General features: G+C 33.6%; 1 protein-coding gene across 2 annotated transcripts in view; it reads right to left on the bottom strand.

The window, feature by feature from the left end:
- P2ry10 (P2Y receptor family member 10) overlaps window positions 1–7589 on the bottom strand; it is a 21795-nt gene extending 14206 nt beyond the window's left edge. Inside the window, exons 1-2 of one of the 2 annotated variants that reach the window (XM_023708672.1) lie at window positions 7518–7589; window positions 7233–7357 (exon numbers count right to left, since the gene is read on the bottom strand). The gene's annotated coding sequence lies outside the window, so the exon portion shown is untranslated. The remainder of the gene's footprint in view (window positions 1–7232; window positions 7358–7517) is intronic. The other variant, XM_004648568.2, reaches the window with a different exon arrangement.
- Window positions 7590–18340: the final 10751 nt, after the last annotated feature.

The raw sequence follows: 18340 nt of genomic DNA, 5'->3' as shown, positions 1-18340 counted from the left end.
TTTTATTTATTTATTTGTGTGTGTGTGTGTGTGTGTGTGTGTGTGGCCAGCTCAGACCACCAGGGGGCGGGGTTGGCTGGCATGTGGTGCTGGGGTATTGAACCGTGGCCCCTGTGCTTTGCTAAGCTTGTTCTAAGTAGGTGCTTTAGACCACTGAGCCATCTCACCAGCCCCATCATGTCCACATCTTGTACAGCAATTAACCACTAGGAAGAATGTATGCAATGTGTGAATTATTGAAACTGTCCAACCAATTTGATTTGAAACTGTCACATTGCTATTTGTTTATCAATAAAATTAATGGGAAAAACCCAACTAGGGTACAAGGAAAAATAATTCAATACCTGCAAGATGATGCAAAGATGAACAGTGTGAGACTAATAGGCATCAATGAGAAGGAAGATATCAATACAAATGATATAAAAAAGAATATGGATGAAAGTAATAGCAAAAAACTTCCCAAATATGGGGAAACAATCTGTTATTCAGGTAACTGAAGCATATAGAACTCCAGATAACATTAACCCAATTAAAACCACACCTGGACATAAATAATGAAGACCCCAGAAATTCAGCACAAGAACAGTATACCAAAAGCTGCTAAAGAAAAGAAACAGATCACATTTAAAGAAAAACCCATCAGGATAAAGGCAGATTTCTCTTCACAAACCATCAAGGCAAGAACAGCATGGAGCTAATTATTTCAAATCTTGTAAGAAAACAAATTCCAACCCAGACTGATATAGCCTGCAAAACTCTCTTTCAAGTATAATGGAGAAGTGAAATGCTTCCATGACAAAGAACAACTTAAGAATTTCATGATGACATCACCAAACCTACACACATTACTAAAAGATGTTCTAGAAACAGAGCAAAATGACCACAACTCCATGAATGAGAGTGGAAAAAACACACCAAATAGGGCAAACAATTAAACACAGGAGAATAAAAGCCATACAAAATCAGTCTTTCAGTTATTCTTTTGTATAAAGCAGCAAGATATTTCCATCAGCATACTCTACAAATGAACTTCTCCTGCACCCTATGGGTCATGATTCTCTCTGGGTCTACAGGGTGGATATCAAGCAAATAGCAGTAGCTCAGTCCCACAAGTGACACCTGGACACTAGTAAGTGTTGTGGACATTATCCATGTCCACGACACACTAGAACTTTGTACAGTATCCTATCCCCAAAATGTTTGAAGTGCTGATCATTTATTTGTCATTCCAGTATTTATCTTATGTTTTATTCTTAGTAATTCTTTACTATCATGAAAACTTTTTCTTAGTTCAGTTGTTTTGAAGCATTTAATTTTTTAATTAATTAGTATTTAATTTTCTGAATATTGATTAATCTTAATTTTTGTTTTAAGATTTATACTGTATATTTGACTTACAATCTATTTAAAAGACATGGTATTATATTTTCTCCTAGTGTTAGAAACTTTAAGAAGTGCATTTCCATTTTCCATTGACTTTACTATATTACATTTTTCTTCCCTATCTTTTTTTTGTGTGGAACCATGGGAGATTGAACTCAGGTCCTTGAGCTTGCCAGGCAAGTGCTTATTCCACTGAGCCATCTCCCTGGCCCTTCCTTGTCTTTTATACACACACATATATGAAAAAAATATATGTATAACCCTACATAAGATTGATACTGTTTCATAGAAATCTTTAATGACTTTTAAATGGGTTCATCTAAAATATGTTACATAGCCTTGCATAATTATCATTTTGAGAGCTTTTTATTCTTCATCCAGGAGCATACAACAACTTCTCTTGCCTTCTGAATTGTGCTCTTTGTTATTTCCTAAATGCTACGTCTGGAGGTATTAGAATATTTCAAGTTTGTATAACTGGAAAATATTCTACTTTTAGTTTTCAAAGTTATGTTTGCTAAGTATAAAATTCAAAGAGAACAGATCTTTTTTTCCCTTTCTTTCAGTCTTTTCATTAGTCTAGTTTCTTACACACTTTGTCATTTTTTTCTTTCTACTGTGGAATAAGATGCTATTTAATTTTTTTTTCTTCCATAGCTAATTTTTTAATGTATATGCTTTAATGATTGTTTTCTTTACAATAAGTTTTGGACAATTTCATTTTTGTGGGATGATTTTATTCAAATTTCTTGTGCAAAAGGTTCATTTTTCTTGGAAATGTGATGTTATAAATTCAACTAAATTCAGAAATTTTAAATCTTTACATATTCATTGCCTACCTCTTTCTACTTTGAGAATTCTAGTTGTATGAATATAAGTTTCTGATTTTTACACAGAATGAACTATTATATGACTGATCTGTAAGTTCTTCTTCATTTTTATTTTGGACAATTTTTATTGTTATATTCATTTATGTTTGTAAATAATCTATTTACAATGTGCAATCTTATTAATCTCATGTGATATATTCATTTCAGAAATATTACTCTGAAAATCACTCTGTCTATATCTTCTATCTGTCACATTTCAGTATTTGTATACAATTTATAATATGATATAAATTTATTGATTTTTACTAAATTTAATGAAATAAATAAATAAATAAATTAGCACTTGATGTCAGCAGTAATGCCATCTCTTGATTCCTTCTAGACCTTTTCCCATGTAGGCCAAATGATCCTTGTTTGATATGTCATATCATTCCTTTATGTTAAATTTTTTTTACTGGTTTTCATTTCTTGTTAGCATTAATTTCAAACTTCTCCTTTGGACCTAAAGGTCAAATCTGTTATGGCTTCTTTCACTTCCTCATTTTGCTCTGATTTAAACAACACTGAAATACTTTTGTTCCAAACACAAACCAGACTTTTTATATTACAAAGACTTCAGTATCTGTATATGTTGTTCTCTGTCTGGAATTTTTTGCCTCCAGATCTTTCTATTTCTATCTCATTTTAGTCTCAGTTTTCAAGAGACATTCATCACTAACACTATCAATGGAATCTTACGTATCATTATGTATTGTCATATGTTCTATTATTTTACTTTATTGCATGAACATTTGTAACTCAAATGTTGTTTACTTACCTATTGGCTATTTCCCTAGCAGTAATAGTAACTTCACAAGTATCATAAAAATATGTTTCACCCATCAGTATATGACCAAAACCCAACCTACTCATAATTAACCATCGAAAGAATATTAGTGTAATTGGACTTAATTGCATATACAATACAAATTTCCTATTTAAATTCTAGGTAGAAGCATTCAGCAAAATAATAAACACTTTTAAATAACAGATGACACATTTCTGCTACCTACTATTTCCCTAAACTGCTGTCTTGTGATTAACATCAATATTTCCACATCTACATTTCTTAAAGAACTTGTGGTTGTTAGGTTTTAGTATAGAAACCTGACTGGTTAGGAAACCCTTGAGAGGATTAAATAGGCACACTGCTGGATGTGTGTCTGGGTGTATCACAGAGCCCTAGCCTTTGGTCTTAAATCCAATAACTAACTTTCATCCTTGGCGGTGGTTCCCAGATCTGTTTCTTAGCCAATAAGAGGTGAAAAGCTTTCTTCTGCCAAGTCTTTTCACCATAAATTGTAGTTGTTAAGGACTGCGTATCAGTGACAAGTAGGTGACTAATACAGAAAATCAGTTCCAGAATTCTGAGATATGACTGAACCTGACCAGATGGTTTAGAAGCCTTTGGAACTGATGAGTGGGAGTATTTGGAAAGGTATGGAGATGAAGTTTAAAGTAACCTTGGAATGCTATAAGCAGAGCCTGATGGATGATATGGTTGCAGCTCTGAAGACCTGAACTTAGAGAGTAAAGATAAGGCTCTCAGGATTTCAGTTGAGAACAGGAACTTCATTAGTTGTTGTGCATTGTATTGTGGCAGAAATTTCATCTGCACTTTACTCATATCCTGAGAATTTGTAGAAGACTAAAATTAAGGTTGGTAGACTAATCTGCCAGATGAAATTTCAAGACAGTCTAAGTGCAAGGGCCTGAGTTCAATCCCCAGTTCTGCCAAAAAAAAATAATATTTTATAACTAAAATCAGTTAAAGCAATTAGGCTACTCACAACTTTAAATTTAAAGTTTAAATTTCACTTTCAATGCATGGCTTTTATTGGACTTTTAATAATTTTAAAAAGTCTGATTAGATATTATGTTTTCAGTTTGGAAAATATTTTATACATAGAAAGAATTATATTATTTGTGCAGATTTGGGGTTATATCATGACTTACATGACTAATTTATCAGTTCTCTCACTTGAAATAATTCATTTCATATCTCTAGGCATCATTGTTCTCATTTGTAAAAGTAGGATTCTAGTTTCTGACACAAAAACCACTGTAAGCATTCAATGGGAAAAGTACTGATGGTTTTGTCTGATATATAGTAAGCATTAAATGTGAGTTCATTTCTTCTTGTATACAGAGTCAACTCCAGGGATTTAGTTGGAGTCTATACTTTTCTGAGTTTACAGTATCCTCAAAGAAACACAGTTTTTAGGCAAGACTAGGTCTAGTACAGTAATTCTTACAGTGGGTATATTAAAGGCATTTGTTATTTGAAAAATGCATATTAATTATTATAGTAAACATATTTGGGAAAAAATAAAACAAAATTATTTCTATAATATGACCTGTAAGAATTATAGACCTGTAAAGTATTCTTGGCATTAAGGCACAAAAACACTTGGAAATCTTCAAATGCATAGGTAGATTTTCTATAAGTCAAGGATCTTATTCCTAGAAAGAGTATCAAGTCCACAATGACCTTGTAGTGAGATTTGTGTTTGTCAAAGGGAACCATGTTTACAAGATTAAAGATATTGAATGAACATTATTATCATTGTGCAATTTAGACTTTAAAACCCTCTCTCATGTTTATGTTTTGCAGTTTATCATATATTGTCATCTTTTAAAAATAATTGACAGCGATCCAAAAGTTGAAGCTATTATGATCAGATTATGTGAAAAAAATGTGGAGATTAAGAAAGATTATTTGGTTATCTTGATGATATGAACTACACTTCCAGAAGGTCCATTCTAGTTAGTCCCTTAATGTGCCCTATTATTTACTAATCCATGGCACATATCTCTTCATCTTTACCAAGTAGTTTATTTATTTATTTATTTATTTATTTATTTATTTTTGCGGAACCGGGGATTGAACTCAGGCCCTTATGCTTGCCAAGGAAGCGCTTATTCCACTGAGCCATCTCCCCGGCCCTACCAAGTAGTTTATACTCAAGTCATTTTATTACTAGGACCATCTGTTCTAAGCCCTCTCCCATTGTTATAGAGGAGATTACTGACACAAAATTAACACAACAACTTGCCCAGTGATACACAATAAGTTATTAGTACAATAGGTTATAATCTATATTTCTTGACTGCTTGTACATTGATAAATGGACTTCACACTGCTTGTAAATCATGTGAATCAATAAGAGAAAAACATTTCCTTGTAAAATATCTTGATCTGGAGTATAAATTACCTGCTTCTCCAAAAGTTTTCACATAGAGCAAAAATCATCCCTCACAAGCCATTGTCCTGAACTTATTGAAATTGTAGTTTTACAAATATCTCTGTCTTCTTTGCTGGATGTATGGCAGGGATATAACTTATTTGGCTTCTAGGACCCCTACTCACCTCAAACACAGCTAGTCACAAAGCACCACCATAAACCATCCAGAAATGTGTTCATTTATCTGCGGTCTTGTGCTATGTCACTGTTAGAGTTTGAAAAGTCCATACAACATGAACTCCACAACATTCTCAGATGGATCTCCCAAAATGCAACTGGCCAAAGAAGAACCTATGTTTAACCTGAATCATGGTAAAAATACTTGTCCTGAATATGTGACTTGATCCTCAGTGCAATTCAAGTTCCTTCACACTTCTGTATACCCGAATCTTGCCTAATTTAGATGTGAATAATTTTACTTTATTTAATTACTCAAATAAACTCCCTAGTTAACTGAAATGGCAGTGACCCCCCAACATCCATTTGAACAGCCAAAATAAGAATATCCTCATTTTCAAGATTCTTGAAACTGAGAATACTAGATCACATTGTTTCTCTTATATAAGAAAACCAGAGTACAACTAAAGAGCAAAATTAAATATAGGTAATAGGAATTAGGGAGATAGATCATTATCAAAGGGGAAGATGATTAAGAGATGGAGGAAGGGGAGAAAAACAAGGGATAAGGGATGGAAAAAGGAACTGGGATGAGTTATGCACATGTACCAACTCTAGACAATGAATGTAAACATGTACTAGAGAGACGTACCAGAAAAGCAGGAAGAGGTCAAGGGTTAAGTGGAAGTAGAGGGTGGGAAGAAAAAGGGGATTAAAAAAGGAATTAAGATGTGTTATGTACATGTACCAGCTTCCCCATAGGAATGTAAGCATGTACTAAAAATCTAAAAAAAGATAGAAAAAACATTTTCTCCTTAAGAAAAGTACAACAAAGTAATTTGTCACTCTATTTAAACTGATCCTGGACCCCTTAGTTTTGCAGAGTCCACTCCAAGAACCTCCCGAACTGGAAGTTTTTTTCAACTCAGTCAACTCAGCTCAGAACCAAAAAAGTGCTAACACTCTTTAACGGTAATAATCACTGAAAAGACAAATGTCTCACTTTAGGACTGTTCTATCAAATAGGGCTGAAGTTTACACACACACACACACACACACACACACACACACACACACTTTAAATGATCAAGTAACTCCTCTAGGAAGACTCTGAAATGATCTAGCATACTTTATCCTTTCCTAACCTAAAACCTACCAGGTTCCAAAGTATATTCATAATATTCTCTAGCAAATTCAAGCTGCTGTAGGCAAAGTGTGATGTGTATTATAAAACAGGTATTAGTTACAGCTTTGCCACTAACTATCTGGGTAATCCTAAGTGTCTTTTTCAATTTTAATTTTTTTATATTTGCATAATTTTATTGAAAAAGAAGTAGCAATGAAATAGTTTCAAAACAGGTTAGTAGTGCAGTTACAATAATTAATACATTGCATATTGTTGTCTTTGTAGTAGTTATTCCTAGTACAAGACCTAAGTGTCTTAATGCTCTCAGTATCTCTGGAAGCTAAACTAGCTAATTCAGTTATCTTATGTCTGAAAATATTCCGTCATTTTGTAAGTAGATAAACTATATACAGCAGAAATTCGTATCCCCCTTATCGGATAAAATTGTCAAATATTCTCAATAAGTTTCATTGAGGACAACTCATTACTTACCACTTTATGCCATCTTTCCAACTTCCACTCTATGAAGAGCCATTAGCAAGGAGTAAGATGCATCACAGACTTCATGGTCTTAGTGTGCTGGTGGGGATTGATGGCATTATCCCTAACTTTGGACTCTGGTAAGATACAAAAGCAGTCACCTTTGCTCACAGTGTAGAACTCTGAGATTAGAAGCAAGACACCATTTCAATTTCCCAACTTCGCTCTTGATCTTTATGTTCCCACAACACCTTCCATATGGAACCACCAACACCCAAAAGCTAGTCTGTGACTTACCCTGGAGCTAAACTGAGGTATGCACTCTTGTTTCTTTGCAACAAGCTGGAGCCAAAAATGCTTAACTATGGGCGGCACCCACATATCCTGTTGATAACCGAAAAACTGGTACTTGAAGGAGGAAGTTCAGTACGTTTGGTGTCACCACAGAAATCTTATTTGCGTGCACTGAACGTAAGTCCCCTGAGCAGTTTTACTTCTTTTTTATTTTCTTGGTACAGAGAAACTGAAACAGAAGAGAGTCAAAGGTGCTGCACAAACAATGAAGGCATATCAGCTTTCCTCACTACTTCCCAGCCTGTCTTCTGCCAAAACTCACATGCTTTTTTCACTAGATCGCACTAGTTGCTGTAAGAAGCTGAAATTTTCAAGCAAAACCTATAATGGGTTTAACTAAGAACATGAAAATTATTATTCCTTAAAGTTTCAGTTGAAAAACCTGATGAAATCTCAATAATAAAATCCAAAATTAAGAGTATGATTATTTTTGCTGACTACTCGATAGGTAGGTAGATAGATGATAGATAGATAATCCTAAACTTCTCTTAACCTCTTCACCTCTATGTTCACAATTTAATACTTAGCTGTTGGCATTTTCTTTTCTTTCTCTTTTTTTCTACCTACGATTGAACTCAGGACCTTGGACTTGCCGGGCAGGTGGTTATACCTCTCAGCTATCTCCCCAGGTCTGCTGGTATTTTCTTATCCTCTGACTGTACTATAAGCCATTAGCTAGAGAGCAAAGACTATGTCTCACTCAACTCTCCATTCCCATCTAGATCAGCCCTAGGGATTTTCATGGATGTTTAATGACTAATACAAGAAATGGATAAATGAATAATATTCAATGAATGCATAATTAAATAAATGTACATTATTTATTACAGAGTCTTTCTTGTGTAGCCAAATTCTGATAATTATGTACAGTGTTTATTGGATGATCACAAGTATGAAGGTAAATATCAAACTCTTAGAAACTATGTCCGCAGCAAAATCTAAGAGTAATTCCAAGAAACAAGGCTTACTACACAGCAAAACATCTATGAGAATGTAAGGAAACTACACTTAGAACCCAGGACCCTGAGCTGCAAAGAGATTTCTGGGTAATAACCAGAGAAAAGGAAGAAAGTAAAATTGTTATGTGTTAGGTAAAATGACAATATTTTGGCTTTAATAAAATATATATTTTATGTCATTAGTACATGTTTGTAATCCACGCAGCTTTTATTCATCTTGGGGAGTGGTTATATGTACATATTACTGTTTGAGCTTCTTTTTTCTAGTCACCATCCCATTCCCCTCTCCTCTTGTTTCCCTATCACCTTTTACATACTTTTTGATATTAATTGTCTTAGCTCATGTTATGGCACATAATGTTTGCACTGATTGGATTGATCATGGCCTTGTATGTGGCACCATTATTCCTCTCATTTTCCCTTCCATTCCTCCTCACCCCTTTTCCTTGTATTATATACAAAAAATTTAGCTAGAAATAACGTAGGCAGTCAAACAAGGCTAACCCTCAAGGAAGTCAATACAGAGGATGAGAACACAGTAAAACTATGCTGGCGTTGCATTTTTTGGAAGCCAGGCCTCAAGATAAAGACAGAAGGACCAGGCCTCTAAACTGCTCCAAAGGATAAAATAATTAGCATCGCTTGCCAAATAAAGACTAGATAAACAAGTGTATCCAAGTGACTGCTTCCTCTTTACATCAATATTGCCTAAGCAGCTTTAGCTGTAATCAATATTATTGGCTGATCATAACTTTGGCCCACATTGTACCTACCTATTAATTTTGCTCTATGAAACTTCCTTTGAGATGTGGGATCATTTATTTTCAGATCTCCTCCTGTCCTTAGAATTCATTCTTTGATTTTGAGGAACAGAAATTCAGTTTATCTGACATCTGGCTGGATGGAAGTTACATTTATTTCCCCTATGTCACTTGTCTCCTTACACCACTTCCCTATTGGATAAGTCCCCTTGTCCCTTTCTATCCATCCTTCAACATTTTCTTTGTACTTTACCTCACTCAAATGAGAGATATCACAGTATTTAAGCTTGTGTGTCTGATTTATTTCACTCGATATTACATTTTCCCAATGCATCCATTTTCCTACAAAATCCTCAAATTTGTCATTCGTTGTAGCAAAATAGTATTGCAATATATAATGGAATATAGACTAGGTAAACAACTTGTTTATCCAATCATCAGTTGATTGGTATACAGGCTACTTCAAGGATTTAGCTATTATGAATTATACTGTTACAAATATTTGGCATGCTTGTATCACTGTAGTATTTAAAGAAGATATCTAGCACAGGAAGAGCTGGGTAGTATGAAATTTCTAATTTTAGCTCTTTGAAAAATATGCATACAGGATTGCATAATGTTTGCACTAGTTTACGTTCCCACCAATAATGCAGGAGAGTTCCTTGTTCACACAGCAATGCCAGAATTTGTTATTGTTTGATTTCCTAAAGTTGCCATTCTTTGTGGAGTAAGGTAGAATCTTAGCATTGTTTTGATTTACCTTTCTCTAATGGCCAAAGATGTTGATCTTGCTTAATATATTTTTAACCACTTGCATTTCTTCATCTGTGAAATATTTATTTATTTCTTGTGAGCATATCTTAACTGTATCATTAAATTTATGTGGTTTAAATTTTTTTGAGTTATTTGTATGTTCTAAATAGTAGTCTTCTGTATGAAGAGTAGCTAGCAAAATTTTTTCCCATTCTGTATGTTTTCTCTTCATTTAACTGATTGAATCTTTTGGTATACAGAAGCTTTTTAGTCTAATATAATAACCTTAGTTGACCCATGCTGCTATTTCTTATACAATTGTGGTTCTGTTTAGAAAATCCTTTCTTACATCTATGCCTTCAAGTGTTTTACCTATTTTATCTTCCAGAAAGTTTAATGTTTCTGTTTTAATGTTTAGATCCTTCATTCATTATCTTTTTGTAGAAGAATGAAAGAAGGCAGTATTTAGACTCACCTATGGTCTTTAAAAAGTAAGAATAACAACATTGTTGTAAAAGGGAAAATGATCAGCAGTAGCTCTTGCTATAAAATGAGATTATTTTAGAACTAGATGAAACCATTCCCAACATTCAGGGATGTCCTGAAACTCTGAAGACAAATGAGAATGTGCATACTGCCCCTTCTTGCGACATCCAGTGAGGAGTATGCAGTCCTGAGAAGAGAAATGTTTAACTTCATGGGATGTGAATGTCTAAACAAATGGGGCCTGGGAGATAGCTCAATGGCTTAAGAGTGTAGAAAGCACAATGTCCTGAGTTTGGTCCCTGGTACCAAAAAAAAACCATATCTAAACAAATGAAAAAAACTAAAAAAAATAAACAAATGTATTTCAGAGAATTTCCATGAGAAGATAGTACATTCAGCTAAATAACTGATCATTTGTTTCTATAAGTTTTGAATTAACTAAAAAAAGTGAAATCTCACCAAATCTGTATGGCCTCTTTGGTTTCCACTGAGTCAAAACCATAAACAGGAGGAAGCCAAGCCAAGGTATTAGGTAAATAAGGCACATCTTTATTGACTCTATTTCATACTCTGTGTATTTGCAAGAACCTTAATGACTTCATGTATGTGACCAGGACTAATCATTGGGAAAATGCTGGTATAGGTAAAGATTATATTTTTGTGCCATCTTCCCTTACTAACTTTTAAAAATTAAGTTTATTGGTACATTTTAGGTATTCATAATGATCACATTCATTATATGGAATTTATACCTGTATGTGATATGTCTTGATTATCTTCCCCATTTTCCCACCCTCCCTACAAGCTCTCTTCCCTTCCTTATTTATAAAAGCTGTTTATATATATTTTTTTCTTATCTCAATTTTTTTCTTCTCCATTCCCTTCTTTCTGCATCTCCATTTCTAGTTCCCATTTTATAACTTCTCTCAGTGAGTTCATGATTCATGTACAGAAGGCTACTGACTATTGAATGTTGACTTTGTATCCAGGTATGCCACTGAATTAGTTTATTAAATCTAGAATTCCTTTTGTAGTGTCTTTGGGAGCTGCTATGTAGTATATCATATCATATACAAATAATAACAGTTTAAATTCTTTGTTTCTTATCCTCATCCTTTTATTTCTTTCTCTTTTCTGTTTGTTTGAGATAATGCTCCCAGAACTACACTGGATAGAGTGGTAATAGTGGATACTCTTGTTCTTCTCTTCATGTTAGAGTGAAAGCTTTCAGTTTTTGTCTGTTTAGTATGATGTTGGCTGTCAGCTTTTTTCAGATGGCTTTAATAGGCTTAAGACCATCTATTCAAATTTTCGGCAGGGCTTTAACATGAATTGATGTTGGACATTTCAAAAGGTCTTTCTGTGACTGCTGAAATGATCATGTGGTTTTTTGTCTTTGAGTCTGTTGATATAGAGGGCTACATTTTTAAATTTTTTTTACAGATATGTAGATATTGCATATACTTTTGTGCACATCTAGCTACATGTATGCATTTGTACTCCTAGTCATATTAATTTTCAATTTACAACTAGGTTAAATTTTAAAACTTACATATACATTATTTTATTTAATTCTGAAATCTATCACTTCCTAGAAACAGTTCCACTTGATTATGCTCTTAAATCAGACTACAAAGTGAAACTTGCACACAATCAATGACTGCCCTGAAAATAACCTAAAAATTTCAGAGTGTATATGTTTTGAATTTGCATATTCAGTCCAATCATTAATATGGATACACATATGCATAATACTTATAATATAATTAGTATAAATTTCCATCAAAGAGCTATTATTCATAAATAAGTCAGTATAATTAAAAACTTCATGTTAAAATATTTCAACAAGTACATTCAAATTCCAATTTGTCAATTCTTCCTATTTACATCTTCTTTCTATCTTTCTTTTTTTAAATGTATTTATTTGTTATAGGGTCTTGCTTTGAGGCTCAGACTCATAGGTACTTCTCCTGTCTCAGCCTCCCCAACACTGGTATTACAGGTGTGCACCACCACTCCCAGTTTTGGTGGCTGGCTGGTGTGTGATACTGGGTATTGAACCCAGGTTCTTGCACTTGACAGGCAAACACTTAGACTACTGAGCTATCTCTCCAGTGAGGGCTGCATTTATTGATTTCCATATGTTGACCCATCTCTGCATGCCTGTGATTAATCCTAGTTGGTCATGGTGTGTAATATTCTTGATGACTTACTACATTCTGTTTGCCAGTATCTTATTTTTGTCTGTGTTCGTTATGGAGATTAGTCTTGTAGTTCTCACTTTTCCCTTGGATCTTTCTCTTGTTTTGGTATCAAAACAATATGCTAAGCAAGGAAAATCCTTGCTTCCAGTAATGAATGAATTCGGGAGTATTGTTTCTTTTTTAATTTCAGTGAAGAGTTTAATAAGTAATATTAGGTCTGTTCTTAATTTATTGTAGAATTGAGCAGTGACTCCCTCAGGACATTAGATTTTCTTTGTTGGTGAGCTTTTATATTTATTTATTTATTTATTTTTGTACTTAGTACATCTCCTACAAGTTCTCACTACACAAATTGGACTCGTGGTGATCCTCCTGTTTTCAGCAGCCCAAGTGCTAGGATTACATGCACGGGCTGCCATGCTCAGTCTCAATCGCCATTGCAGTGCTCCCTGAAGGCGAGGCTGGCACAGCATGCAAGGGATCAAACCCCAACCCTTGCATCTGCCTAAGGAGGTGCTTTAATCTGTTGACCTATCTGGCCAGCCCCCACTGAGCTATCTGGCTGGCCCAGTAAGCTTTTAATTAAACCTTCAATTTCATTGACTGATATAGGTTTAGTCATAAATTTTACATCTTTTTGATTCAGCTCTGGTAAACATATATTTATATATCTGTCCATTTCTACTGTATTTTCCATCTTATGAGAATACAGCTTCTCAAAGTATGTACTAATAATCTTCTGAATTTCTGAAGGATCTGGTGTGATTTCACCCTTTTCATTTGTAATTGTATGGCTTTTCTTTCCTTTTTTGATAAGGTTAGCTAAGGGTTTTTAAATGTTATTTAATCTTCCAAAGAATCACCTCTTCAATAAAAAAGAAATATAAGAAGTAAAGCCATGCTGTTATGTTGAGCTATGGGGGACTCAGGTCAACAATTTCTGACATTGCCAATCAAGCAGAAGACCCAATACTATTATGGGCTACTGGACTCTTTTAGAATATTTTGCTGAATTTACACACCTATAATATTCAAATAACGGAACTTAACAAAGAAGTATACAAATGAATGTCCATTTTGTATCTGTGTATTCAAAGCGGTTAGGATAGATATATAGTTACATTCTCTTAATGAATAGAGTGATTTGTTCTAATGGTGTTTGTAAATAGGATATCATGCTGCATCTTGTACAGCACTTAACCACTAGGAAGAATGTGTGCAATGTGTTCATTATTGAAACTGTCCTACCAATTCGATTTGAAACTCTCTCATTGCTATTTGTTTCTCAATAAAATTATGAAAAAAAATTCATTGATTTCTGGTCTAATCTTAATAATTCCTTTCCTTATAAGAACTTTGGAGTTGAATTGCTCTTATTTTTCTAGAATCTGGAGGTTCAACATTAGGTTGTGTATTTGAGCTTACCAGGTTGTTGTGATATGAGTATTCACCACTACAAATTTCCCTCTTAGGATTGTTTCATTTGTGTCACATAAGTTCTGATATATTTTATTGTTATTATCATTTAATTGTACAAACTGCTTGATTTCGTCTTTCATTTTGTCAGGGGTCCTTGGATGTTCAGGAGCATGTTATTTAATGTCCAACTGTTTATGAAGTTCTTGTGGTTTCTTTGACTTTGATTTCCAATTTCATTGTAGTATGTTCTGATAATATGCATGCTATAATTTCGATACCTTGGAAAAATTTCCAAACTGATTTCTATAATAGTTTTACTAGCTTATGTTCCTACTAATACTGTAGGAGCATTCCTTTCCCTCAACATCTTCACCAGAATTTTTTATTATTTGATTTCTTGAAAATGGCTCCTCTCTCTGTGATGAGATGTATTCTCAGTGTTGTTGTAATTTGCATTTCCATGATAGCCAATGACGTCGAGCATTTCTCATGTCTTTATTGACAATTTGTACTATGTATGCTTCTGTGAAATGTCTATCTACTTCACTTGCCCAATTCCTAAAAGGATTTTTAATCTGTGGGGAATTAATTTCTTGAATATATATTATATTATATTATATTATATTATATTATATTATATTTTACTTTAGTACATGGTGAGAGATATGAGTCTAAATTCAATTTTCTACATGTGGTTATTCAGTTTTTCAACACCATTAAATAATCTATCTTTCATTCAGTGTGATTTTTGGCTTTTTTGTGAAAAAGCAAATAGTTGAATTGCTTGGGGGTGTTTATTCATCTTTTATACTGCTCCATTGATTCTCATGTCTGCTTCTCTGCTAGTGTCATGTTACTTTTGTTTGTTTGTTTCATTAATACATGCTTACAGCACATGAAGTTTACATTCATTTTATGAGTAGGTACCCAACAAATGTTGATTCTTCTTTTTAAAATGTATTTGGTACAGGTGCTCACTACACAGCTCAGACTCATAGTGCTCCTCCTGTTTTCAGCCTCCCCAGTTCTGGGATTACAGGTGTGTGCCACCATTCCCGGTCTCAGTGGCCAGTTTAGCACACCCAAGGGATGGGGGTCTGGCAGGGCATGTGGTACTGGGGGGATGAAACCCCAGTCCCTGCACTTGCCTAAGCAGGCACTTACTCTGCTGAGCTATCTCATTGGCCCTCTTGATTTTTCTTTATGCCCATTTCCTTTCCTATCCATCTCACTTCTGTTATTGCTGTTAATGTAAGCTAATTGAAATCAATATGGGGATTTCTCAAAGAAGTAAAATTAGAAATACCATATGGTTTAATCAGAGAAGCAGGAACCTAATGAGTTTTTCTTTATTTCTTATCTATTTATATTACACAGTAATAATGTTCTTTATTAATCCATTAAATCAATAAATTAATCATATACTAATAAAATAGCATTTATGAAATGTAAATAATTTACAAAAACAATTTAAAATCTTTTTAAAGTTCTGCACACCTCTTTAATGGCTAGCTGAATAGAAGAAAAGAACAGAAACACTAAATCTACTGGAGAAGAAAGTAGGTAGAAATCTTGAAGACAGGGGTAAGCAAGAGGTCATGAACAAAAACCAAATTATATGGGAAATACTTCAAAGAATCAACAACTGGGATCTCATCTTATTGAGAAGTTTTTGTATGTCAAAAGAAATCATCAACAAAGTGAAAAAAAATCCCACAAATTGACAAAAAAATCTCAACCAACAGCCACTTAGAAAAAGGACTTCTACCTAGAATATACAAAGAACTGAAAAAAAAAATCAGACCACCTAAATTCAAAGACCCAATCTAAAATTGGATATCTGAGATAAACATAGACTTCTCAGAAGAAGAAATACAAATGGTAAATAAATACAAGACAAAATGTTCCCCATCACTGGTCATTTAAGAAACACAAATTAAAACACTGATATACCAGCTCAACCAAAAAAAAAAAGCTATCATAAACAAATCAACTAATATCAAGTGCTGGAGGGGCTCCAGGGAAAAAGGAACACTTCTTCACTGCTGGTGGAAATGTATACTGGCACAACCACTATGGAAATCAGTGAGGAGAGTCCTCAAAAAACTAGGACCTGAAATTCCATTCAATCCAGCTATTCCCTTTCTGGGTATTTTCCTAAAAGAACTAAAAACATCATACCATAATGATATATGTGCACCCATGTTTATAGCAGCACAACTTGTTATAGCTAAATCTTGGAAACAGCCCAAATGCCCATCACCTGAGGAAATATTGCAAAAGATATAGTATTTTTATACAATGGAGTATTACTCAGCTATAGAGAAAGAAAAACTCAATGCCTTCCTAGGTAAGTGGATGCAACTAGAGGCTATATTCATAAGAAATAAATCAGATCTACCTGTGTAAATATCAGATTCCCTAGTGTAAGGACCTAAAAGAATAAACTCTGAAAGCTACAACAGATATAGTAAAGTAGCAAGAAACTTAACATAAGGAAAAAACAATGGAAATGAGAGAAAGGAGAAATGATAGGACAAAAAGGAAAGGGGGGAAAAATCATGTAAGGATATATACAGGATAGCTGAGAAGATTGTACCAATAGTGTCTACCAATTTTTTTGAAAGGAGCAATTCATGTTTAAATTTTTTAATTTGAATAACACTAAATGCTAATATCTGAGTTGAGGAGATAGCTTAGCAGTCTAAGCACCTGCCTGGCAATTATAAGGTTCCCAGTTTGATTTCTAACTCCACATGCAGTACCTGCCCTGAAACCAGGCATCGTGGTACATACCCATAGTCCCAGTGCTGGGGAGGCTGTGACAGAAATGAGTCTGAACAGCATGGTGAGACCCTGCATTGAAAGGATAAAAAATAAATAAATAAATAAATAAATAAATACATGCTAGTACCTGTAATCTGAGCAACTATACTGAGGAAAACAATGTGCAAAATACAAACTGCAGTTGAATACCTTTCATCTTGTTCTTTTAAATATATACTATCTTTAATGTCTTATCTATTATTATTATAATTTCCTTAAAATAAATTCAAAAATGAAAAGTAAAAAGGTAAAGGAAAAATTAAGGTTTATTGAAAAGAAAAGTGAATATTTAATTGTTTGATCAATATTTCATATCTATATCTGGTAGTCTGAGTAACAAATTTGAAAATTACAATGCATAATATAACAACTACTGTTAATATTCCATACTTGGTCCGAAATTCAGCAGCAGTTTTACTTTCTTATATTGCTTTGTTTCTCTCTTTGTTCTTGCTATTTGTTCTAGTTTTTGTTTTCGTTTTTCCTCTTTAAAATAAAAAAATTCAAAACAAAAAGTTAATGATAAATAAATAATTTGCTTTTATTGCTTTCTCTTTAAAATTTAAAAATAAATTAAAAGTTTTAGCCATTGCTTTTTAAGCTAGAAGAGCACACATATTTGTAGGTCCAAGAGCATTTGGTTACACATATTTAAAAGCAGAATTGAGAAGACATTTCTGACATATCATGAGAATATACAAGGAAGAAATAAAACAGCAGGCACATTGGAACCTACGGACACTAAGCATTGACACTATGTAATAACACACAGACAGATTCTATTAACAAAGATTCAGAATAAGAACTAAGAAAAGAAAACCACATCTCAATATTTTGTTTTATTTTGTTTTGTTTGGTAACAGGAATCAAACTCAGGACCTGGAGGTTGCCAGGCAGGAGTTGTGCCACTATATCCCCACTCCATCTCAAGGTATTTTAGTAAAGGTATGAAAATAATATCTCCCCAGAAACAGAATATATCAGACCATTTTTTTCAAAATGCTCATATAGAAAGTTTAGAGGTAAAAATACAAATACTGAATTTTAATTCACTACAAAAGAAAGAGAAAATTGAAACATGTAGTACTAAACCTGAAGATAAAATAAATGAAAATTTCCATGTAATACAATAGTATAAAGAGGGAAGAAAAGTAAATTAAATTCTGAGACTTGTAGAACGTCATCAAACAAACCAATTAGTACGTATAGAAATTCCATGAGTAAAGGAGAGAAAGAGGCAGATAAAAAAACTCAAAGAAGTATTTGAGGAAATAATGGCCCAAGACTTTAATCTGGTGAAAACAATAAACTGTAGAAAAACAATCCACACACAAAAGCTTTATAAACTCTACATATGA

The sequence above is a fragment of the Octodon degus genome, unplaced genomic scaffold, assembly GCF_000260255.1.
Source record: "Octodon degus isolate 3935 unplaced genomic scaffold, OctDeg1.0 scaffold00439, whole genome shotgun sequence".
Taxonomy (NCBI): Eukaryota; Metazoa; Chordata; class Mammalia; order Rodentia; family Octodontidae; genus Octodon; species Octodon degus.
This window is presented reverse-complemented; position numbering and strand designations above follow the sequence as displayed.